General features: G+C 40.1%; 1 long non-coding RNA gene across 4 annotated transcripts in view; it reads right to left on the reverse strand.

The window, feature by feature from the left end:
- Nucleotides 1-26,143, reverse strand: part of LOC109678892 (uncharacterized) — a 243,798-nt gene that overhangs the window by 189,700 nt on the left and 27,955 nt on the right. Inside the window, exon 3 of one of the 4 annotated variants that reach the window (XR_012439861.1) lies at nucleotides 11,141-11,215. The exons of the other annotated variants lie outside the window; for them this stretch is intronic. This is a non-coding gene — a long non-coding RNA (uncharacterized lncRNA). The remainder of the gene's footprint in view (nucleotides 1-11,140; nucleotides 11,216-26,143) is intronic. 4 annotated transcript variants of the gene reach the window in all.

Consider the following 26,143-nt stretch of genomic DNA (forward strand, 5'->3'; position numbering starts at 1 on the left):
TTTGAAACTCTCTTGTCTGATACCTTGTTCTGCTTTCTCCCTCTTGTCTGTATATTTGTTTTCCCCTTTTCTTTAACTTCTTGCTTTCCATCTCAGCTCACTCTTCCATTCTCAATATTACCATTGTTATTATTACAAGCTAGAAAATACTTAATTACACACAGTACAGGGACAGTAACAACACCAAGGACAATGATGGGAAGACAGAAAAAACAGGGAAACCAGTTTCCCCACAGCAAAAAATTAGTACAGGAACCAGAGGGGAATGAAGAGAACAGAAACTCAGATCCAGACTCCAACAAAAGGAAGATAAACTATGCCAAAGGACCCAATGAAGTCCACAAGAATAATTTAAAAGAAGACATACTACAAGTACTCAATGAGAATTTTATAGAGATGATACTGGATAGGGTCAACCAAAATGTACAGGAGACACTCAAGAAATTCCAAGACAATAAAAATAGAGAATTTGAAAAGGCAAAAGAAGAAATAAAGGAAACCATAGAAGCACTGTATAAACACCAAAGTGAAACAGAGAACACAATGAATAAATGGATAAATGAACTCAGGACAAAAATAGACAACAATAAAGAAGAAAACTGCCAGGAAATGGAAAACCTCAGAAAAAAGAACGAAACAGAACTGCAAAACAAAACGGAAGGCCAATCCAGCAGAATAGAACAAACAGAAGACAGAATCTCAGAACTTGAAGATGAAATGGTAATTACAGGAAAAACCGAAGAACTATTAATTAAACAACTCAAGACCTGGGAAAAGAAAATGCAAGAACTCACTCCATCAAAAGACCAAACTTGAGAATCATGGGCATCGAAGAAGGAGAAGAGGTGCAAGCGAAGGGAATGCGTAATATATTCAACAAAATAATAACGGAAAATTTCCCAAATCCAGAGAAAGATATTCCCATACAAATGCAAGAGGCCTCCAGGACACCAAACAGACCAGATCAAAATAGAACTACTCCATGACAAATCATCATTAAAACAACAAGTTCAGAAACTAAGGAAAGAATATTGAAGGCTGTAAGAGAGAAAAAACAAGTAACATACAAAGGTAAACCCATCAAAATCACAGCAGACTTCTCAACAGAAACATTAAAAGCAAGAAGAGCGTGGGGTGAGATCTTCCGGGTCTGAATGAAAATAACTTCAACCCCAGGATATTCTACCCAGAAAAGCTATCATTCAAAATAGATGGAACAATAAAAGTCTTCCATGATAAGCAGAAACTAAAACAATATGTGACCACAAAGCCACCATTACAAAAGATTCTTCAAGGGATCCTGCACACAGAAAGTGACACCCAACTTAACCATGAAAAGGCAGGCAGCACCAAACCACAGGATAAGAAAAAGCAAGACAGTAGAGAGTAACATCAAGCTAGGTACACACAATCAAACCTTCAAACAACTAAGACAACTAAATGGCAGGAATCACCACATACCTATCAGTACTAATGCTTAATGTTAATGGACTTAATTCACCCATCAAAAGACACCGTTTGACAAAATGGATCAAAAAAGAAGATCCAACAATTTGTTGCTTATAGGAGACTCATCTCACCAACAGAAATAAGCATATGCTTAGGATGAAAGGCTGGAAGAAGATTTACCAAGCCAATGGCCCCCGAAAACAAGCAGGAGTAGCAATACTTATCACTGACAAAGTAGACTTCAAACCTACATTGATCAAACGAGATAAAGAAGGACATTCCATACTAATAAAAGGGGAAATAGACCAAAAGGAAATAATAATCATCAATCTGTATGCCCCCAATGTCAACGCACCCAATTTCATCAAACATACCCTGAAAGACCTAAAAGCATATATAAACGCCAACACAGTGGTTGTGGGAGACTTTAACACTCCATTATCATCAATAGATAGGTCATCCAAACAAAAAATCAATAAAGAAATCCAAGATCTAAAATATGCAATAGATCAAGTGGACCTAGTACATGTCTACAGAACATTTCATACAACCTCTACACAATATACATTCTTCTCAGCAGCCCATGGAACCTTCTCCAAAACAGATCATATCCTAGGGCACAAAACAAGCCTCAGCAAATATAAGAAAATAGAAATAATACCGTGCATACTATCTGACCACAATGCAGTAAAAGTAGAACTCAAAACAAAAATAAAGACAAAACACATGCAAACAGCTGGAAACTAAATAACTCATTACTTAATGAAGAATGGATCATCGATGCAATAAAAGAGGAAATTAAAATGTTCCTGGAAGTCAATGAAAATGAAAACACAACCTACTGGAACCTATGGGACACAGCTAAGGCAGTCTTGACAGGAAAGTTTATAGCCATGAGTGCATATATTAAAAAGATTGAAAGATCCCAAATCAATGACCTAATGATACATCTCAAACTCCTAGAAAAACAAGAACAAGCAAATCCCAAAACAAACAGAAGGAGAGAAATAATAAAAATAAGAGCTGAAATCAACAAAATAGAAACCAAAAAAACCATACAAAGAATTAATGAAACAAAAAGTTGGTTCTTTAACAAAATAAACAAGATCGATAGACCCCTGGCAAACCTGACTAAAATGAGGAGAGAAAAAACCCAAATTAGTAGAATTAGGAATGCAAAAGGGGAGATAACAACAAACACCATGGAAGTCCAGGAAATCATCAGAGACTACTTTGAGAACCTATATTCAAATAAATTTGAAAATCTAAAAGAAATGGACAGATTTCTAGATACATATGATCATCCAAAACTGAACCAAGAGGAAATTAATCACCTGAATAGACCTATAATACAAAATGAAATTGAAGCAGCAATCAAGAGTCTCCCCAAAAAGAAAAGTCCAGGACCTGATGGATTCTCTGCTGAATTCTATCGGACCTTTAAAGAAGAACTGATACCAACCCTCCTTAAACTGTTCCACGAAATAGAAAGGGAAGGAAAACTGCCAAACACATTTTATGAAGCCAGTATTACACTTATCCCAAAACCAGGCAAAGACACCTCCAAAAAGGAGAACTATAGGCCAATCTCCTTAATGAACATTGATGCAAAAATCCTCAACAAAATAATGGCAAATCGAATTCAGCAACACATCAAAAAGATTATTCACCACGACCAGGTAGGCTTCATCCCAGGGATGCAGGGGTGGTTCAACATATGAAAATCAATAAACGTAATAAACCACATTAACAGAAGCAAAGACAAAAACCACTTGATATCTCAATAGATGCAGAAAAAGCCTTTGATAAGATCCAACATCATTTCATGATAAAAGCTCTAAGAAAACTAGGAATAGAAGGAAAGTTCCTCAACATTATAAAACCTATATATGACAAACCTACAGCCAGCATTATACTTAACGGAGAAAAATTAAAACCATTTCCTCTAAAATCAGGAACCAGACAAGGATGCCCACTATCTCCACTCCTATTCAACATAGTACTGGAATTCCTAGCCAGAGCAATTAGGCAAGAAGAAGGAATAAAAGGAATACAAATAGGTAAAGAAACTGTCAAAATATCCCTATTTGCAGACGACATGATCCTATTACTTAAAGACCCAAAAAACTCTACTCAGAAGGTTCTAGACATCATCAATAGCTATAGCAAGGTAGCAGGATATAAAATCAACATAGAAAAATCATTAGCATTTCTATACACCAACAATGAGCAAACGGAAAAAGAATGTATGAAAACAATTCTATTTACAATAGCCTCAAACAAAATCAAATACCTAGGTGTAAACCTAACAAAAGATGTGAAAGACCTCTACAATGAAAATTATACACTTCTGAAGAAAGAGATTGAGGAAGACTATAGAAAGTGGAGAGATCTCCCACGCTCATGGATTGGTAGAATCAACATAGTAAAAATGTCGATACTCCCCAAAGTAATCTACATGTTTAATGCAATTCCCATCAAAATTCCAATGACATTCATTAAAGAGATTGAAAAATCTACTGTGAAATTTATATGGAAACACAAGAGGCCACGAATAGCCAAGGCAATACTCAGTCAAAAGAACAATGCAGGAGGAATCACAATACCTGACTTCAAACTATATTACAAAGCAATAACAATAAAAACAGCATGGTACTGGCACAAAAACAGACATGAAGACCAGTGGAACAGAACAGAGGATCCAGATATGAAGCCACACAACTATGAGCAACTTATCTTTGACAAAGGAGCTAAAAATATACGATGGAGAAATAGCAGCCTCTACAACAAAAACTGCTGGGAAAACTGGTTAGCAGTCTGCAAAAAACTGAAACTAGATCCATGTATATCACCCTATACCAAGATTAACTCAAAAGGATCAAGGATCTTAATATCAGAACCCAAACTCTTAAGTTGATACAAGAAAGAATAGGAAATACTCTGGAGTTAGTAGGTATAGGTAAGAACTTTCTCAATGAAACCCCAGCAGCACAGCAACTAAGAGATAGCATAGATAAATGGGACCTCATAAAACTAAAAAGCTTCTGTTCATCAAAAGAAATGGTCTCTAAACTGAAGAGAAAACTCACAGAGTGGGAGAAAATATTTGCCAATTATACATCAGACAAAGGACTGATAACCAGAATATACAGGGAACGTAAAAAACTAAATTCTCCCAAAACTAATGAACCAATAAAGAAATGGGCAAGTGAACTAAACAGAACTTTCTCAAAAGAAGAAATTCAAATGGCCAGAAAACACATGAAAAAATGCTCACCATCTCTAGCAATAAAGGAAATGCAAATTAAAACCACACTAAGATTCCACCTCACCCCTGTTAGAATAGCCATCATCAGCAACACCACCAACAACAGGTGTTGGCGAGGATGCGGGGAAAAACGAACCCTCTTACACTGTTGGTGGGAATGTAGACTAGTACAACCACTCTGGAAAAAAATTTGGAGGCTACTTAAAAAGCTGGACATCGATCTACCATTTGATCCAGCAATACCACTCTTGGGGATATACCCAAAAGACTGTTACTCCAGAGGCACCTGCACATCCATGTTTATTGCGGCACTACTCACAATAGCCAAGTTATGGAAACAGCCAAGATGCCCCAGCACAGATGAATGGATTAAGAAAATGTGGTATCTATACACAATGGAATTCTATGAAGCCATGAAGAAGAACGAAATGTTATCATTCGCTGGTAAATGGATGGAACTGGAGAACATCATTCTGAGTGAGGTTAGCCTGGTCCAAAAGACCAAAAATCGTATGGTCTCCCTCATATGTGGACATTAGATCAAGGGCAAACACAACAAGGGGATTGGACTATGAGCACATGATAAAAGCGAGAGCACACAAGGGAGGGGTGAGAATAGGTAAGACACCTAAAAAACTAGCTAGCATTTGTTGCCCTTAATGCAGAGAAACTAAAGCAGATACCTTAAAGCAACTGAGGCCAATAGGAGAAGGGGACCAGGAACTACAGAAAAGGTTAGATCAAAAAGAATTAACCTAGAAGGTAACACCCATGCACAGGAAATCAATGTGAGTCAATGCCCTGTATAGCTATCCTTATCTCAACCAGCAAAAACCCTTGTTCCTTCCTATTATTGCTTATACTCTCTCTACAACAAAATTAGAGATAAGGGCAAAATAGTTTCTGCTGGTATTGAGGGGGGGGAGCGGGAGGGGGTGGAGTGGGTGGTAAGGGAGGGGGTGGGGGCAGGGGGGAGAAATGAACCAAGCCTTGTATGCACATATGAATAATAAAAGAAAAATGAAAAAAAAAATAAAGCATGAGAGAGTACTTAAAAAAAAAGAAAAAAAAACCTGACCAGTTGTTTATATATTATATAGAAGACCCCTTGGTGGTAACATCTATAAACAGTGGAAGTTGGGGAGGTTAACATTTGTTAGGCTAGCTATAGAGATTTGGAGAATTGGTTAGGGTGGCATCAAAAGGGGAAGTGGGAAGAGGGAAGGGTGAGTAGGAGAAGTGGTGTGTGGACTGCTGGGTTTTGTGGCCCTTGTGTGTATTTTTCAGTTTTGCGGGGCAGTTCAGTTTTGGATACTGTTCTCTGGCTCTCTTCTCCTTCCTCCATTAAGCAAAAATAAAGCATCAACCAGAATCAAATTTTCAACATCCTGAACCCCTAGCCCATGGAAAACCTCCCCAAACCACACTGTACTGAGAAAATTTGCTCCCATTTCTCTCCACCACTGCCAGCTCCAAATCTGCCTGCATATCAATTGACATAACAAACAGATGAACACCAGGCACCATGCAGGAATCCCCTAACCACTCCCAGGAACATAAACCAGCATAACCCCTGGGCAGACTGACCACCCCCCAAACAAAACTGGAAGATAATCAGCAAACTGTAATCAAACAGGGACAGTGAAGGAGGCAGGTGGAACACTGAACCTGCACCAGAGAAAGGGGGCAGAGCAAGGAGCTAAACTTAATGCCCAACTCTGAGTAAATGAACACAGGAAAGGCAGAGAAGGCTGACAGCAGGCATGTGATAAACCCCTCCCCAAAGCAGGGCAGGGAGTCGATCACAGAGATGATCTCCTGAGCCAGAGAGATGAACTGCCCCAAAACTGAAAAACAGTGAACTGTAATCTAGCACAGACAGCGGAGAGGGCGGGTGGCATGCCGAACCTGCACTAGAGAAAGGGGGTTGGGCAAAGAACTAAACAAACACAGCAATAAGCCACCTCCAAAGCAGGGCAGGTAGTAGATCACAGAACTGATCTCCTGAACCAGAGGGCAGCATTCAAGATTGAACTGCCCTATCTCACTGGGGGAGGAACTGACCAAACAGCTGAGGCTGAAGGGTAATACAGCTATCAGCTGGGGAAAACCATAACTCCGACCACCCTGCATGATCTGGCAAACCTACTACATCTCACAATTTCAATTAAACAGGTAGACAGAAGAACAAAATACTACTCACAAGCCAACCACCTGGTGAGATGATGTCAGAGCTTCTGCTTATATGCCAGTACCAGGACTGGATGCTAGAGGAGTAACTCCAAAACTTAAACTAAGACTGAAATTCTATTGTTCTTGAACCTGGTGTTTTTTAAAATTGTTTTTGTTTTTTTTTTTGTTATATTATTGTGGGTTTTTTATTTTTATTCCTATTTTCTTTCTGTACTATCAACTTTACCATCACTGTTTTCTCATCCGTATTCTCACCCCCTTCACTTTCCCTCCTTCTCCTATGATAAAATTCATTGTTCTCCTTCCCAACTATTCTTTCTGCCCCTTCTCATCCACTCTCTCTCCCTGCCCTCACCTTCCCCTCCCATTCTCCCCCAACCAGTTACCAGACTACCCTTCCCTCCTACACACTCAACACCTGCTGACTAACCTACTATAACATCCTTACACAACCCCAACACCCTGCAATCCCTGACACAAACACCCTACAACAACAGAAATACACACACAAGGGCCACAAAACCCAGCAGCCCCCACACCACTTCCCCTACTCACTCACCCACTTCCCCCCTCCCCTTTTAGTGCCACCCTAACCAATTCCCCAAATCTCTATAGCTAGCCTAACAAATGTTAACCTCCCCAACTCCCACTGTTTATAGATGTTACCACCAAGGGGTCTTCTCTGGTCTCCACTTCCACAACCCTAACCAAAGACATGGCTACCACCCCACATCTGAGTTACTGCAACACTCTCCCATTGCACGCCACCCAACCCATCCTCACTGTATCCACAGAGATGTTTCTAACTTGCAAATAAGTAATATTAGATGTCTCAAGCTGTTGCATTTACAACCCTTTCCTACTGATTTCTCCTTGCCCATTTCTACACACACACTCTCTTACAGCTCAAAGCTGTAAGAAACCCATTTAACAAGAATACGCTTTGCTCCCTTGTGCTGCTGGACCCAGGATATGGTTTGAATATGATTTGACAGCTCCCCCACCACACACACACACACACACACACACACACACACACACACACACAGAGACAGGAGTTTGATCCCCACAGTCTTGTGTGAATGATATTAAAAGAGTAGAAATTTAATCCCACTGTTGTGTTTGGATTGGGTCCTTGGAGTGGATCTCCAATGATTGAACCCCAATGGCTTTATAAGGAGATGTTGAGAGACCATACAGAAAAAAAGACATACTTACACTCCCATTGTAGTATGATATAGCCTGTGGGGGTAGGGAGGACTTTCCAGTGCCTGCATAATGTTGTGGACTTCTAGCCTCCAAAACTGTGAGTTAAATAAACATCTTTTATTTATAAAGCAGTTCGTCTTTGGTAATTCATAACAGTAACACAGGGCAGATGTCTTAGAACTCACGTTTCTCTATGTGTGAATGTACCAAACATTCACACAAAATCCTCTAAATTTCATATTTTAAATTCACCTTTTATTGCTAAATATAGCACAAAGCAAATGCACACCTTAATACGAGATCATAAGGCAAACACTTTGTAGCCTATACCTAGGCTAGGATATAGCAAAAACTCACCAAATTAAAAAGAACCCCACATGCTCACTTCTTCCAGATGTGGTTCCTGCCCCTCACTCTCTTTAGAAGTAGCCACTGTCCTAACATTTAGGATGGCCATGTCCTTACCTCTTCTTTCCCCAGTGCTGGAGATGGAGCCCATTGGAACCCAAGGCCTTGAGCATGCTAAGCAACTACTCTACCACTAAGCTACACTCCCCGCTCTTTACTTTCTTTATATTTTAATCCCCTAGAACATACCTGAGCATAATAGTTTACATTGGCCTGTGGCTGAGTTTTTAAATATGCTCTTTTAGGATTTTTCTTCAAACTATAAACTCCCATCCATCTTTTTCTTTTTAATTCCCTTGCAAATTATTTTCAAGAACTACATTGTTGTCCTATAGACTACCACAGGCTATATACCTTGCAGCGGTATAATTTAATGTGCTCCTGTTCTTTCTGTTTCCTGTTAACTTGGTATTTGGATCCAGATTCCAGCTCAATGTTTTTGACAGGACCACTTCATAGGTAATGTGTTCTCCATCAAAACGCATACAATGTCTTTCTTTTCATGATGTTAGAAGCCATGAATGCTAAGTGACTAGATTTTTTCAATTCCATTAGGACTCCATAATTCATTGTTCTTTTATGTGCTGGAATGATTTTATAGAAAGAAATGTCTCTTCCTATACTATTTGGTTATGCATTAGTACAAGTAATATAGTAAAGCCAAGAAAAGGGATTAATTATTTCCCCTTACTTGCCAATTTTCAAAATAAACAGTTTATGAGCTTCAACCAAGGTTTCTGTATTAGCTCAGGCCAGAATAACAAAGTACCACAGACTGGATAACTTTAACAACAGACCCTCTTTCCTCATGGTTCTTTGGGCTGGCAATCTTAGACCAAGTTGTCAGCAGGCTTGGTTTCTCCTGAGGCCTCTCTCCTTGGCTTACAGACTCTGTCTTCAACTACATCTTCACGTGGTCTTTTCTCTGTGTATATGCATCCCTTATCCTCTGTGTATCTAGTTTCCTCTTCTAATAACCACACCAATATGATTGGGTTATGGCCAACCCTAAAGGCCTATTTTAACTTGATCCCCTCTTTATGCCCCATCTCCAAATACAGTCACATGCTGAGTTGCTGTGGATTACAGCTTCAACTAATGAATATGGAGCCCACAGTTCAGTCCATCATAGTGTCTAATGAGGCTTTTGTAATATAGGTATGAATAGTATTAATAATATGTATGGCTGCCATAACAAATTATCACAAGTTTAGCAACTTAAAACAACATGAGTTTATTCACACTGCTAAAGTGGTGCAGATGAAGGACTGAGGTCCCTTTCTCAACTTCCAGAGGCCACATCTTGGTTCCTGTTCTCCTTTATCTCCAAGCCAGCAGTGGCAAGTAAGTCATTTTTATGCTTGGAATCTCTCTGGCCTCTTCTGCCAGTGCTGACTGGCTTTTCTTCTCCCTCCTCTACTCCTAACTATCTTATGCTTGCCTTAGGTCCACCTGGACAATCATCAACATCTCATTGCTGTTGGTTCTTAACCTTAATTCCATCTGCAAAGTCCCTTTACTGTACAGTTAGAAATTAGGACATGACAGCTTTAGGAACCATTACTCTGCCTACCGTAATATGCATTTGAAAAACACAGAAATACATTAAAATAATAATTCCTGTGTGGTTGATTTTTCTTTATACATTTGGGTTATTCCATCTTTTCATACAATACACACATTTATACTCACAAAAATGAGGCAACTTATAAAGCAAAAAACATGGAATTTGTAGATAGATGCCAACTACAAATCCTGGACAATTTATTGATCATGTGACTCTCAGCCTCGTCACATCCATAAGGGTGATAATTACTTCTTCCTGGTAAAATTGTGGTGTGGATTACAGGGAAAGCTTGTGAAAGAACAGACACAGAGGCCTGTATGAAATGTGCGTGCTGCCTCCTCTCCTGAAGTCAGCTCCACCATAGCCTCAAATATCCTCCAAACTCTGACATTCTATTACAGCTGCTGCTTATATGTGAAATTTTTCAGAAATAATTTGTCTTTCATTTCTTGAAAACCTAGGTCTCATTGTGAAGTGGTTTACCCTCTCTAGGAACAAAAAACTGGTCTGGCTGAGCTGGGCTCCCTGTTCTCTCATCCATTCCTTGGAATGGCTGGGCAGCTTCTTCAATGTCCAGCAATCATTCAGTGTTACATTCAGGACTTTCAGCTCTAAAATCCTGTGACTCAAATTAGGCAAAAGTCAAAATGAGTTAACCTACAGAAGATGCTCAGTCTGGCACATGACAGTGTTCACTAAATGTCAGCTTGTCACTATTACCATTTCATTATTAGCAGCAGTAGTAAATCTCTTTGGAATTACAACAGCCAATTATTCCTGAGCAATAATGGCCCATTCTTCCTCCCTTTCTCTTTTTCACATTTAAAAGTCTCAATTAAAAAAACTGATGCAAAAACAGGGGAAGTATTTGAATAAACATTTCTCCAAAGAAGAAAGCAGCATCATGATTACCAATAACCAAAAGTTGGAGACAACCCAAGGACACATGGATGAATGAATGCATAAACAAAATATAGTACATATGGGCATGGAATATTATTCACCTTTAAAAAGGAAGGAAAACAGCTGGGCATAGTGATACACACCTATATTGCAAGCCTTGGGAGGCTAATGCAAGGAGATTGCAAGTTCAAGGCCAGTCCTGGCTACATAGTGAGACCCTGTAAAAGAGGAGGAGGAAGAAGTGAGAAAAGGGAGGTGGGAAGATTAAGAAATCCTATAACATGGATGAACCTTGAAGACATTAAGCAAAGTAAAACAAGTTATGCACAGAAGGTCAAATATTGTATGATTTACTCATATAAAAGTAAGAGTATCTAGAGTTCATAGATTCTAAAAGTTGAATGGTAGTTTAAACAGCCTAGGGGACAGGATGGGGAGTTAGTGCTAATTGGTACAGAGTTTACATTTGGGAAGTTGGAAAGATTCTGGAGATGAAAAGCAATAATGAGCACACAACAATGTAAATATAATTAACACCACTGATTTGTACACATAAAAATAATTAAAATAGTCAATTTCACATTATGTGAATCTTACCAGTCTGTTCTCTTACCATAGGGACACTTCACCTGAGACACTATGGCCCTAACTCCAGAGTTGAGCAGAGACCCACCTGAGAGAGGTGGCAGGGATCACCCTGTTGTTTGCAACTGTGGACAACTGAAGGCAGATCCAGAGCTTTGAGGCCAAGCCAAAGCTTCAGATCTCATCTGTACCTACCCTAAATCAGGTGACTGTGGGCAGGGCAACAGCACAGATCTCCCCTTGCTGAGCCCACCCTGAGCTCCCTGGGCTCCATGGCCAGATGGGAAGCCTGCTCCTGCTGTCCCAGGCTCAGATGCCTGGTATCCCTGGGTTTTCCAGGGACCAACATAGCAGTGCTGGGGGCCACATCTGCTGTCCTCTGCCGCACACTGCTCTTGGACAGCTGCAAGATTTCCCTGTGGCTCTACTCCACGCAGAGCTCCAAAGACTCCTACATCTGTCCTGACCTGAGGGGATGGTGAAGCTTCCAGTCGCCATTCCCTTTGTTTACTCAGGACACTCCAGGGAAGATTATCTAACAAACTTTTGCTTCTCATCCTTCCCTTCTGACCCTTAGGTACAACATGGATTCAGGAAATTGTGGACATGATTGAACAGAATGGGGACATGGAGAAGTGCCAGTGAACCATCATTCAACACTGCCTTCCTTTCATGGAGTGGGCACAGCCACCTCAGCCCTCTGGTAAGGACCTCTCTCTCCCTTGTGTGGTCTCCCTTCTATCTGTCTCTCTTATCTCTGTCTTCCTCCTATCTCTCCTGTTTCTCCATCTCTTTTCACTCCCCACGTCCACCAAAGTGAATCACCAATTAAGAAATATGTATAAGAGTCCTATTCTGCCTTCATTTCTTCTTAAGCCCACCCTCTAGTCAAGTGCAACTATAGAACACAAAGAGGGTGCAAAGGCTACATGTTTAGACCTATCTCAAAGAGAGGAGTATGGCGGTCTAAGCAAGATTTCTAATGAGGTGTTCTTGCATAGAGCCTCCCTGAGGGCAAACTCCAGCAGCTGTAAAATTTTGCGAGAGATTGGTGACTGATTATCCTGCTTTGCATGTCACGCAGAGGCACCTGGTGGCTCTTTATGAAACAAGGTGACTGTTTCTAAAGAGTAACAAACAGTCTCAGGATTTGGGTTCTTCCCAGCTGCAGGAAGACAGACGCTGAGTAGAAACTGGCTGTGCAGGCACAGAGTCCCTGCTAGAGAGGCAAGGACCTCTAAGAGGAGGAGCTACTCTGACAGATTTGTGTATGTGAGTCAAAGCTCAAAACCAGCCTTAGAGGGCTCTTGAGTGGGTGGGCCCTAGGCTTGATGGATGACCTTAACAGTCTACCTCCCATGCTCCCTTCCACTTCCATCCAACTCTACTACAGAGTCATTGCACCCCAGGGTATAGGGTCTATGACCCAGCAGGCACAGATTTGGAAAGACTTTGAAAAATGTGTGTTCTTTTGGGGAGGGAACTACATATAAGTCATTTCAGAATGACCCATTCAATGTTTAAACATTTTTACCATGTTTATATATGTATTACAAATAATCGTGTCCATCTGTCTGTGCCTGAGAAGACCCAAAACCTGCCTGAGGCACAAAAACCTCATTTCAAAAAGAGCAGCCTTGGCCTCTGTACACATGCCAAGCGGGGCAATTAGTCACCATGCTTCCTCAAAATACTATGGGCCCCAGGCGCTTATAAGACCTTGTACTTCCACTGGCCCTCAATAAATATGGTCACATGAAGGGACAAATGCAGACTACATAATGAGGGACACATGGCCAGAGAACACTGCTAGAGGGGATACCCAGAATGATCAGCTGTTACTGTTGTTGTTGAGTGTCTGCCTCTCTCTCCTGCTGGACCACAAGCCCCCTAAAGGCTAAAACCTTATGCTAGCTAACTTTATTGCTCCCACGAGACCATGTTTAGAGCAACACTATCCACAAGAGACAAGAGACAGAAGTGACCTGAGTGTCCATCAACAGATGAATGAATAAACACAATATTATATATTATATATATATATATACACACATTAGAATGTTATTCAGTCCTAAAAAGGAAGGAGATTCTGAACATGCTATAACAAACTAAATAAAATAAGCCAGAAAGGATAAATATTATGATTCCACTTATACGAATAAGTAAGGCAGTCTAATGCATAGAGACAGAAGTAGAATGGTGGTGCTGAGGACTAGAAGTATTTGGGTAGTCAGTGTTTAATGAACACAGAGTTTCAGTATGGGAAGAAGAAAAAGGTTTGGAGATGGATGGTGGTGATGGATAAACAACAAGAATACACTTAATGCAACTCAACTGTACACTTAAAATGGTTAAGATGGGGCTAAGGGTGCAGCTCAGTAACAAAACATGTGTTTAGCATGCTCAAGACCCTGGGTTCAATCCCCAGCACCAAAAAAAAGATTAAGATGGTAAACATTGTTATATGTATTTTAAAACAACTTCTTTAAAAATTATTAGGGATTCCCAACATATAAAATAAATAAAATCAAGATGATCATAATAATGTATAACACAGACATACAAAGCTCGGAGCTCAAGGGTGAAAAGCTAAGGGTATTAAAGACCACCCAAAATTCCCAAGCAGAAGAGTCTCTCAATCAGAATTGCTCAAAAGTAGCCATGATTTGAAGGCACAAGAGCCACAGACTTCAAGGTACTGGTCAAAAGAGTGTCACCTACAGATCTTGTCCCTCCCAGCTGAAGGATTGGTCCTCAGTCTCTCTCCTAGGACCTGCAGAGAGACTCCCTATTACTTAGGTCTGGGAGAACATTCAACCCCACAATGCTAAAAGATTGGCCAAGAATCAAATTTACAACAAGGGAGGGGAATTTGCACTCAGAGTAACATTCCTGGCATCAAACTTTGTAAAAGGCAAAAGATGGCTACAGGTGCATCCAGAATGAACGTGGTGCAAAGAGGCATTTTCTCCACAGGTTCCTTTTGAACTGCCCTATCCTTAGAAAAACAGTCACTGACAGGAGAGGGCCTGGCTCTTTAGTTGGCTCAGGGGTCCTTGGATTATTGTCTTTGAACAGAAGACCTGGTCACCCACCAGACCTCACACCACACCAGCATGGTAGAAGGTCATGTGGAAAGTGACTTCATAACTTCCTGTGGCATGTTGAAAATAAAATGCTATTTTATTATCAGTTATTTCCACTTTTTAGACGTGTCTCCTCCATGTGCTCAGGCTCGTGAGAATGCAGGAAGATCTTACCTATCAGCTAGGTGTCAGGGCCCAAATTCAAGTGTGCCATCTAACAGCATCAATTTACTTCAAATCCTTGGAGCAATTTTAGTTCTCAGCAGTAACTCCACTTGGCTCCCTCCATTATTTGCACAAACCTCTTGATTCCTACACTAGACTGGAAAATCCTTAGAGAGGTCTCTGTGTTCTCTTTTCCCTAACCTCAGATTAAAACAATGACTGCACAGAGCAAGTGCCCAATAATGGTATTAAAGAGAGAGCAGAAATCTTAACTGTGTTAGGAAATGTCTATGTTTTCAGAGATGAAACATGTGGGTGCGGCGAGAGTCCTGCTCTCTGGCCCTGCCTGGTTGTGCCTCAATAAGAAGCACTTGTTTGTTCTCAACTTCCAGCTCCTCATCTTTGAAATTAATTTGAAGTTCCCTTCTAGCCCTCAAGCTGGAAAACAGTATCAATAATTTCACTGTGGATTCTCAAAACAAAGTCAAGAGTCAAGAAGAAAGATAGGCAGGTGGTGGGAGATTCTAAACAGAACCTGGAGCTTAATTCCCTTATCAGTGCTTGTATCACACAGATGTTTCCTCTTGAATTATTTAAAGGTGTGGACAAAGCCAATGCAATGCTTGCTCCACAGATACTAGGACTCACCTTCCCACTCAGTTGCTGTCACCATCTTTCTGGGAAAACAATTGCAAGGTAGGACAACAGCAGCTCCCCTAGGGGCCTAAATGAGTTAGCCCTCCAAGAGTGAGGTCTCCAAACCCCAGCTCAGAATGCCCTCTTTATGTTTACCTCTCCACCACCTCTGGAGTGTTGGCAGCTTATCAGCAATAAGGGAAAATGCAAAGTTCCACACTCAGCAGAGGGCTCACTTAGCCAGTTTTAAACAAGAATGAAGGCAGAAGCCAGACTGAGCTTTTGGAGAGAGCAAGATAAATGGCAGGGCTGGGGTGGGGGGGTGGGGGAAGGGGGTGAGAATTCCTTCTCCTCAGTGAGACTGGCTATGAAAGGGAGCAGGGAGGGCTCACAGGCAGCAAGCCATGGAAAGGTTCATGGCTAGAGCAGAGAGATTGTTTAAAGATAAATAGTGGACCAGATGGAGCCACATTTTGGAGCAGGTACTTAACTACAAACTCTGGGCTCCTCATTTTATTTATCCTGAGATTTTATTCAGCATGCACCCCATTGCCTAGTAACTTCCTGTCATACAGAGGGCACTGGAACATGGTGCTGAATGTACAAGGGAAGGGAAGCCTTCAGAGCACAGAGTCAAATGACCCAGAGAGAAATGCCAGCCTTGCTGTTTCCTCAGAGGTACGAATGAAGGGGAAAAAAAGGACTAAGAAGTATACATTTCTGGAGGACAGGAGTGCAGTTGCAGGGACTCACATAATCAAAGGACTTCCTTTTATAAAGCTGGCTAAGGGGATGAGAACTTCCATTTCCAGGATTATGGAAGACCAGATATCCTGAAACCACTTTGTATGCAACACTGAGACATAGCACCAATGTTCTTGTAATTGCACAACTGAGATCAAAATTAAGGAAAATCCCTAAGTTCCAAAAATGATGAGGGGAGTAAAACTCAAGAGAATCAAATTGGGCCTGGAGCTGTGCTGGGGAAATTGGATGACCTGGGTAATCCAGTAACTTGAGTTTTGATGGCTGCACAAGGACAGGGTCAGAGTCTAGGGCACAAGGAACCAGAAGAGTGGGGAGCAATAGCTGAGGTGGTAAAAGGCTACATCCTTGATGGGAAGGTGAAGGGGACAAAGGAGACCCCAAACAGACTCTGAGCTAGTTCTCAGTTCCCTGAGAAGGTGTAGCCACAGGCCTATTCTCTCAAAGTTTTGAGATTCAAACTGGCACTCCCTGCATTGTCCAAGAAACTACAGCTGACAAATCACTATAAGATGGCCCCCATGGCAGTGTTCTCAGGATGCCTGGCGGAAACACACACAGATCCTCTCTGGAGGGACAGAGCTTCAGCCCCGGCTCCCCCAGAATTCCCACTTGAGGCCACCATCCCATGTTACAAAATACATAAAGGAACATGCTACTATGAGAGTCTTAAGAAAGAACAAACAATATTAGAACTCAAGAAATTCAAATAACAAATTCATTAGATACAGTGAAAAGAGAAGAATGTCAAATCTGTGTAAAAAATGAAAGACTGAATCAAAAATAAAATAAGGACATAACTATTAGAAACAGATCTTTTAATAGGATTTCTGTAACTGAAAATATATAGTCATTGAAAATTAAAAGTAAAGAATAGACTACATGTAGACAAGATACAGCTGGATAGAGAATCAAGGTGAATTTAGAAAGCCGAAGGGATGAAGGTTTGAGAAGAGAGTCTTGTGGCTGCAGAATGAACAAGGAAAAGACTTTCAAAATGTCAAGCAACAATGAAGGGAAAGACCACCTGAGGTTAAAAAGTTTAAGAATGCATCTGCAAATCTGACTTCTTCCTTCCCCTTGTATTTCTTTCTTTTGTCTTATTGCTCTGGCTAGGAATTCCAGCACTGTGTTGAAAAAGAGTAGGGAAAATGAACACCCCTGCCTCTTTCCCGATTTTAGAGGAAATGGTTTCAGCTTTTCCCCATTTAGTATGATATTGGCTATCGGTATGTCATATATAGCCTTTATGATGTTGAGGAATATGCCTTCCATTCCTAGTTTCTTCAGAGCTTTTATCATGAAAGGATACTTAAATTTTGTCAAAGGCTTTTTCTGCATCTACTGATATGATGTGATTTTTGCCTTTGATTCTGTTTATGTGTTGTATTACGTATATTGATTTGCATATGTTGTACCATCCTTGCAACCCTGGAATGATACTCATTTATAGAATATGATCTTTATAATGTGTTGTTGGATTCTGTTAGCAAGAATTTTACTGAGAAGTTTTCCATCTATGTTCATCAGGGATTTTGGCCTATAACTTTTTTTTTTCTTTTCTTCGCAGTACTGGGGCTTGAATTTGGGGCCTTCATTTTGTGCTACTCCATCAGCCCAATTTTTTGTGATAGGGTCTTTCAAGATAGGGTCTCATGAACTATTTGCCTGGGCTGGCTTTGAACTGTGATCCTCCTGGTCTCTGCCCCCTAAGTAGCTAGGATTACAGATATGAGCGACTAGTGCCTGGCTAACTTTCTTTTTTTGATGAGTTTTTACTTACCTTTGGTGTTAGGGTAATACTGGCTTCGTAGAACGTGTTTAGTAGTATTCCTTCCTTTTGTACTTTATGGAATAAGTTGAGGAGCATTCATGTTGGTTCTTCTTTAAAGGTCTAGTACTATTCAGCAGTGATGTGGGCTTTTCTTTATTCGGAAGTTATTTATAACTCTCAATCTCATTGCTTCTTATAAATCTGCTTAAGTTTTTAAACAAACCTCTTGATCCAATTTTAGTGAGTCATATGTGTTAAGAAATTTATCTATCTCTTCCTCATTTTCCAGTTTGCTGGAGTATAGGTTTTTAAAGTATCCCTGTACGACCATCTGAATTTCATTGGTGTCTGTTCTAATATTCCCTTTTTCATCTCTGATTTTATTAATTCGGGTCTTCTCCTGTCTTCTTTTAGTTAATTTGCCAAGAGGTTTGTCAATCTTGCTTATATTATCAAAGAACCAACTTTTTGTTTCATTGATTTATTGTATCGAGTTTTTGGTTTTTTTGTCTCTAATTCATTGATTTCTACACTGATTTTTATAATCTCTTTCGATCTATTAATTTTGGGGTTGCCTTGCTCTTGTTTTTCTAACAGCTTGATATGTATCATCAGATTATTTATCTGAAATCTAATTTTCTGATATGGGAACTTATGACTATAAATTCCCTGCTAAGACTGCCTCTGTTGTGTCCCACAGGTTCTGGTAAATTGTGTCCTCATTTTCATTTGAATCTAGGAATTTCTTAATTTCTTTCCTAGTTTCTTCAATGATTCACTGATCAATCAAAAGTGCTGGATGCTGACTTCAAATTATATTACAAAGCAATAGCAATAAAAACAGCATGGTACTGGCACAAAAAAAGGACATGAAGACCAGTGGAACAGAATAGAGGACCCGGATATGAAGCCACACAACTATAACCAACTTATCTTTGACAAAGGAACTAAAAATATACGATGGAGAAAAGACAGCCTCTTCAACAAAAACTGCTGGGAAAACTGGTTAACAGTCTGCAAAAAACTGAAACTAGATCCATATTTATCACCCTATACAAATATTAACTCAAAATGGATCAAGGATCTTAATATCAGACCACAAACTCTAAAGTCGGTACAGGAAAGAGTAGGAAATACTTTGGAACTAATAGGTATAGGCAAGAACTTTCTCAATGGAACCCCAGCAGCTCAGCAACTAAGAGATAGCATAGATAAATGGAACTTCATAAACTAAATCTGCTCAACAAAAGAAATGGTCTCTAAACTGAAGAGAACACCCAACAAAGTGGGAGAAAATATTTGCCAGCTACACATCAGACAAAGGACTGATAACCAGAATATATAGAGAACTCAAAAAACTAAATTCTCCCAAAATTAATGAACCAATAAAGAAATGGGCAAATGAACTAAACAGAACTTTCTCAAAAGAAGAAATTCAAATGGCCAAAAAACACATGAAAAAATGCTCACCATCTCTAGCAATAAAGGAAATGCAAATTAAAACCACACTAAGATTCCACCTCACCCCTGTTAGAATAGCCATCATTAGCAACACCACTAACAACAGGTGCTGGCGAGGATGCAGGGAAAAAGGAACCCTCTTACACTGCTGGTGAGAATGTAAACTAGTACAACCACTCTGGAAAAAAATTTGGAAGCTACTTAAAAAGCTAAACATTGATCTACCATATGATCCAGCAATACCACTCTTGGGGTTATACCCAAAAGAATGTGACACACATTACTCCAGAGGCACCTGCACACCTATGTTTATTGCAGCACTATTCACAATAGCCAAGTTATGGAAACAGCCAAGATGCCCCACTACCAACAAATGGATAAAGAAAATGAAGTATTTATACACAATGGAATTTTATGCAGCCATGAAGAAGAATGAAATGTTATCATTCGCAGGTAAATGGATGGAACTGGAGAACATTATTCAGAGTGAGGTTAGCCTGGCCCAAAAGACCAAAAATCCTATGTTCTCCCTCATATGTGGACATTAGATCAAGGGCAAACACAATAAGGAGATTGGACTTTGAGCACATGATAAAGCGAGAGCACACAAGGGAGGTATGAGGATAGGTAAGACACCCAAAAAACTAGATAGCATTTGTTGCCCTCAACACAGAGAAACTAATGCAGATACTTTAAAGTGACTGAGGCTAATAGGAGAAGGGGACCAGGAACTAGAGAAAAGATTAGTTCAAGAAGAATTAACTTAGAAGGTAACACACATGTACAGGAAAGCAATGTGAGTCAACTCCCTGTATAGCTATCCTTATGTCAACTAGCAAAAACCCTTGGTCCTTCCTATTATTGCTTATACTCTCTCTTCAACAAAGTTAGAGATAAGGGCAAAATAGTTTCTGCCTGGTAGCGAGGGGTTGGGGGGGTAATTAAAGGGGTGGGGGGGTAAGGGAGGGCGCAGGAGGAGAAATAACCCAATCATTGTATGCACATATGAATAAAATTTAAAAAAAAAAAAAAGAACCTCCCAAAAAAAAAATTGCTGGGTGCTGGTGGCTACACCTGTAATCCTAACTACTCAGGAGGCAGAGCTCAAAAGGATGATGGTTCAAAGCCAGCTTGGGCAAATAATTCACAAGACCCTGTGTCAAAAAACGCATTACAAAAAAGGACTAGTGGAGTGACTCAAGCTATAGGCCTGAGATCAAGCCCCAGTACCATCACCACCAAAAAAAAAAAAAAAATGCATTATGCAGTCTCCATGAGTTTGAATGGTTTTTGTGGTTTTCTTGCTATTGATTTGCAATTTTATTCCATTATGGTCTGTTAGGATATAGGGGATTACTTCAATTTTTTTGTATTTGTTGAAGTGTTCTATTTTGGAAAAAGTCCTGTGGGCTGCGGAAAAAAATGTGTAATTTGCTACCATAGGATGAAATACTCTATGTATGCCTGTTAAAGGAAGTATGACTGGGAAATGGTTAAATAAAATAAATAAATAAATGTCTAAGTCAGAAAAAAAAAAAGGAAGTGATTGGGCTGTGAGCTCTGGATTGGTTCATTTTTATCTTTGCTGTCTCTAAGAATGAGCTACTCCTGGGAGGGGCAGACCCACTAGCATTCTCAAGGCCCCAAGATGTCAAAGTATAAGAATAAAAAAGATGAAAAACATGATTTATATAGCACAGCTGATATTTTAAGCCAGATAATTCTTTCTTGTGGGTGTGAGCAGGGGGCTTATCTGTGCATTGTGGAATGCTACAGCATCTCTGACCTTCCACTCATTAGATGCCAGGAGCACCACCATCTCTAGTGTGGAGGCCAAAAGTCTCCACACATTACCCAATACCCCCTAGTGGGAAAAATCATCCCTAACAGAAAAGCAATGTTGTAAAGTGAAGATCAGCACAGCATTAAAATGGTTGGTGGTAGATCCAGGATAGCTATTTAAAAAGCCACTTTGGAACTGATGCTGTAAATGAAAACTGAGTAATTATCTTGTTTCATCACAATGAAATGAAAGGTCAAACTTGGTTAAAATGAAAAGTTGCAAAGAGGAGAGACATGAAATTGTGGTCAAAGTGAAACATAAAGGAATGCTTTGTTGGAGCAAAGCTGAAGTGACTAGAGATGGAAATAACTGAGTTGGGGAGGGCAGGAGAAAAACAGCAGCTATTTTCTTGTTCCATGACCCAGACTCTTAACCATGAAGCTATCCTGCTTCTCAGGGAATCCAAAATAAGGTTGCTAGAAGTCTCACTCACACTCACGGGGCAGTTTCTCAGTCAGGCCATAGTTGCAAAGATTTTGCTCTGGATACCAAAGAGGAAAACAGGAATCAAGCTAACTGATTAACAAACTAATAAGACGAGATTAGAAACAGAGCAGAATTGGTGAGCAGAAGGCCAAGTGGTATCACCAGAAGAGGTGAGCTGAGTGAGTGCTACAGCTACCCTCAGGAGGATTAACCCTAGAGAGCTCTGTGAAAATTCACTTTTAATATCATCCTCACCCACCTCTCTTCTAATCCCAAAGTTCCTTTATGTAGCTTGAAATGCCAAAGACTGTATGGTTTTCTACTACCATTTCCAAAGGATGAATCAAGAGCTCCCTGATCCTGGTACCTAGGAAGAGTATTTTGAAACCTACATCAATGGAAAAGGTAAAGAAAATGTTTCATGTGTTAGTTTTTTGTCACTGTGACAAATACTTAAGAGAAACAATTTAGAGGAGGAAGGATTTATTCTGGCTCTTGATTTCAGAAGTTTCAGCCCATAGTGGGCTAGCTCCATTGCTTGGAGCCTGCAGTAAAGCAAAACATCAGGTGGTTAGGAGTGGGGTGGAACAGAGCTGCTAATCTCATGCCAGACATAAAACAGAGAGAAGGGACAGGAGCATACCTTCAAAGGCATGCCTGCAGTGACCTTCCATCCAGGCTCCACTGCCTAATATTTCACTCAGTTATGAACTGGCTGGGACCACGTACAACAGATTGGCTGCTTTCATAGTGGAGACCCACAACCCTCAGCAAACATCTCCCACCTGATTTGAAAGCCTTGACTGGCGATCATCTGTCTTTCAAGCCGCCCTCATTCCAGAGGGTATCCCTGTCCCAATATGAAGGTATGTGACTGCATATAATCAAAACAAAGTCACTTAGATAGTATGCTAAGGCAAATTACTCCAAAGTCATCCCAATCCATATGACCCTCAAAATTTAACACCTCAGGACCCTTAGGATATATCCAACCCAGAATTTGTCCTTTTCTCTCTCCAACACACTTCACTTCACACTTTTATTGGGGGTCAATAAAACCCCCAACTCTCAGGTTTTGTGCAATCCCTATATAGGCAAACTGTTCTTTCCTGTCTGTTTCAGTGGGTTGGGGATCCTGGTTGGGGCATGTGAAAGGATGGTGGGAGATGAGAGACAGGTACCAGATTCTCTTTCTCTTCTATGAGGACATAAAGAGGGTGAGTAAAAAACCATGTCAGACTCAGGCAGAGAAACCTGAGGCTATTGCAGGGTTTACTTCTTGGAGGGAAGGAGGTCTAAAAGAATTGAATCACGTCTTCCTGAAACTCTCTTCCATTCCAATCCAATGTTATCCCCACCAAAGCATGAAATTCTGAAGGTGATTAAGTTCATGGGAAAGAATTTGGATGAAATGGTGCTGGATAAAATTGTCTAGGAGACACCTTTTGAGAAAATGAAAGAAAATCCATGACAAACCGTTCTACAGTTCCCAATCCTACCCTGAACCAGTCCATTTCCCCCTTCATGGGAAAAAGGTTCATGAGGCCTCTTTATCAAATATTCAGCTTGTCAAGATAATGTTTGGTCTCATTAATTCTAAGACAATACAGCTCAACTGTTTATAATATCTATTTCTAACAAGTTTGGGGACTTGATCCTGTTGTAGATGAGAGCACTATAAACAACAAAGGAAATGTGATATTGTAGAGAAGTAAAGACAGAGAAACTATTGGTCCAGACTTCACTGGGAACCTTGGACCTAAGGATCTAGGGCCTCAACAGCTGGAGACTACAGCTCTTTGTTTTAAGGCTCAATCACTTACAAGCCCCAGTAAATATCCACATCTATCCCTGGCTTCCTCCATTGACCAGCTTCCTGTTGTAACTTTTTCCTACTGTCTACCTTCTGCTGCCATCAGTTCCTGCTCTTAACTTGGTCTTGATCTTGGCCCAAACCTGCACTATATCAAGATTCTCAACAATAACTACTGCTGATAACCACCTTCTTCTCTTAGTTCCAGTTCCCAGAAGAGGAATTCTAATTGGCTCAACTAATATTTCTGAAATGAAAAAAATCTTCACATTTTTATTTAAAAAGTAATACATTAACGGTTAAAGTTAAATCAAATCCCTGTTTAAAATATATCTACACCAGTTGGACACCGGTGGTTCACACCAGTAATCCTAGCTGCTTACGAGGCAGAGATCAGGAGGACCGTGGTTCAAGGCCAGCCTGAACAAATAGTTCATAGGACTTTATCTTGGAAAAAAAAAAAATGCAAGACAAAACAGGGCTGGTACAGTGGCTCAAGTGATAGAGTGGCTGCCTAACAAGTGTGAGGCCCTGCGTTCAAACCCAGTAAAATCTCCACCAAAACTCTACTCCAAAGAAGTAACTGCCAACAGCATAGACTGTCCTCCCTTTCTGCTTCATAAACACGTGCTTTATGTTCACAACAGTGGAACTATGGGCTGTATATTGCTTTGTAATATCTTTTCTTCCTTTTTTTTTTTTGCACGATTTATTTCTTTGCACTTTCCAATCTACAACATCATCCCACCTTCCTGAAACAAATTAAACAATTCTACCTCTTTTCAAATAATCAATGGTGAGGACTTGGCCTTTCTTCGGGCCCACACATGCCTACCTTTCTGTACCACTGTTTCTTTGTCTTTGCTCATACAAACATAGGATACACAAACACATAAACATGCACACATACATATATAGATATATATAACACAATGGAAACTTACTCCCTAAAACATAAAAGAGGGTTACATTATACACTTTTGTTTACCAGAATGTGAGCCACCCCTCCAGGGCAAGGCATGTGGATCCATGCATCTGACTGTTTTTACAGAGCCCATGTTATACCAAAGTGTGGATGCATCATGATTTACCCAAGTATTTCTTTTTTTTTTTCCAAGTATTTCTTTAATTATAGAAACTATAGTTGTTATTGTTTTCAATTTTTGTCTATGTGTATATAATGCTACAAAGAAAATTTTGTGCATAAGTTCTTATCTGCTGATGATGTTATAATTTCCCAGAAGAGGCACTGATGGGACAAATAGTATTTTCCTATGTAAAATTATTTTAATTACTGCTTGGTGAAAAACAGTTTATTATTCTAATTGTTTCCAATTTTTTCTATTGAGATAAATATACATTAAAAAAATGCACAGATCTGAAGTGTACAGTTCAACAAATGTTAATAAACATATGTAGCCATACACAACCAGAACCCCAATCAATATAGCAAACATTTTAGCACCCCAGAAAACTCCCTCTTGTGCACCCTTCTAGGCAATCTTTTCCTGCCCAGGCAATCACTGTTCTTATCTCTCACCACAGATCAGTTTTGCTTGTTCTTAGTTATCACATGCATGGGATCACCCAGTAGGTATTTTCTTATGCCTAGTGTCTTTGGTCAGTGTTATCATCTTAAAATTCTTCCATGTGGTTGTATGCACACAGATCATTTGTTTTTAACTCTGTGAGTATACAGTGTGTGAATGTACTGAAGATGGGACAAGGTCATAGCAGGTTATTAACGCCCTTGTGTCAGTTGTGCTCCCTACTTAGAAGTGTACACCCCTGTACAGAGTCCTCTAAGGCTGCTTCTCAGAGAAGAGAGCTGGATCTGTTGAAAGGGAGCTGGGTAAGGAAGGCTACTGACAAGTCAGTGGGGGTGTAGATATTCCACATACTACTTAGTGCCTCCAGGCCTGTCAATCACAGAGTGATGTTCCTGGGCCTGGTAAGATGGCTCACACCTATAATTCTAACTATTCAGTAGAGATCAGGAGGATTGCAGTTCTGGTCCAGGCTGGCCTGAGCATAAAGTGAAATAGAATATCTGCACAAGGCCCCGAGTTCAACCCCCAGTACGACAAAAAAAAAAAAGGAAAGAAAAAGGAAGGGATGGGAAGGGAGGGAAATGATGTTTCTGTGGGGGTTTTCATCTTCTAGGAACAGTGGGTAATTGGAAAAACTACTTCACTGTTGCCCAGAACCAGAGGTTTGATGAAATTTATAGGAGAAAGATGGAAGGAACCTCCATAAACTTCTGTGTGGAACTGTAAGACAAGAACACAGATGCTGTCTTTAGTCCTCAGGTTTAGCAGAAAGAATTTCTGCAAACACATTGCAAATGTATGTGATTGTGGTACACACTGTCTCTGTGATTAATGGTATGTCACAGCTTTGTAAAAAGGGGTCATGTCTAATACCTGTTCTCTCCATTATCATTTGCAATATAAGAAATAAGACAGCTTGACAAACTAACTAAAATCTATGACTTGACACTTCAAGGATTTTTAATCTCCATTTTTCTAGAAAGTGTATACTAATGTACTAGTCTACGGTAAGATGATACCTTGAGTACAAGTACACTAATAT

The sequence above is a fragment of the Castor canadensis genome, chromosome 12, assembly GCF_047511655.1.
Source record: "Castor canadensis chromosome 12, mCasCan1.hap1v2, whole genome shotgun sequence".
In the NCBI taxonomy this organism is placed as follows: domain Eukaryota; kingdom Metazoa; phylum Chordata; class Mammalia; order Rodentia; family Castoridae; genus Castor; species Castor canadensis.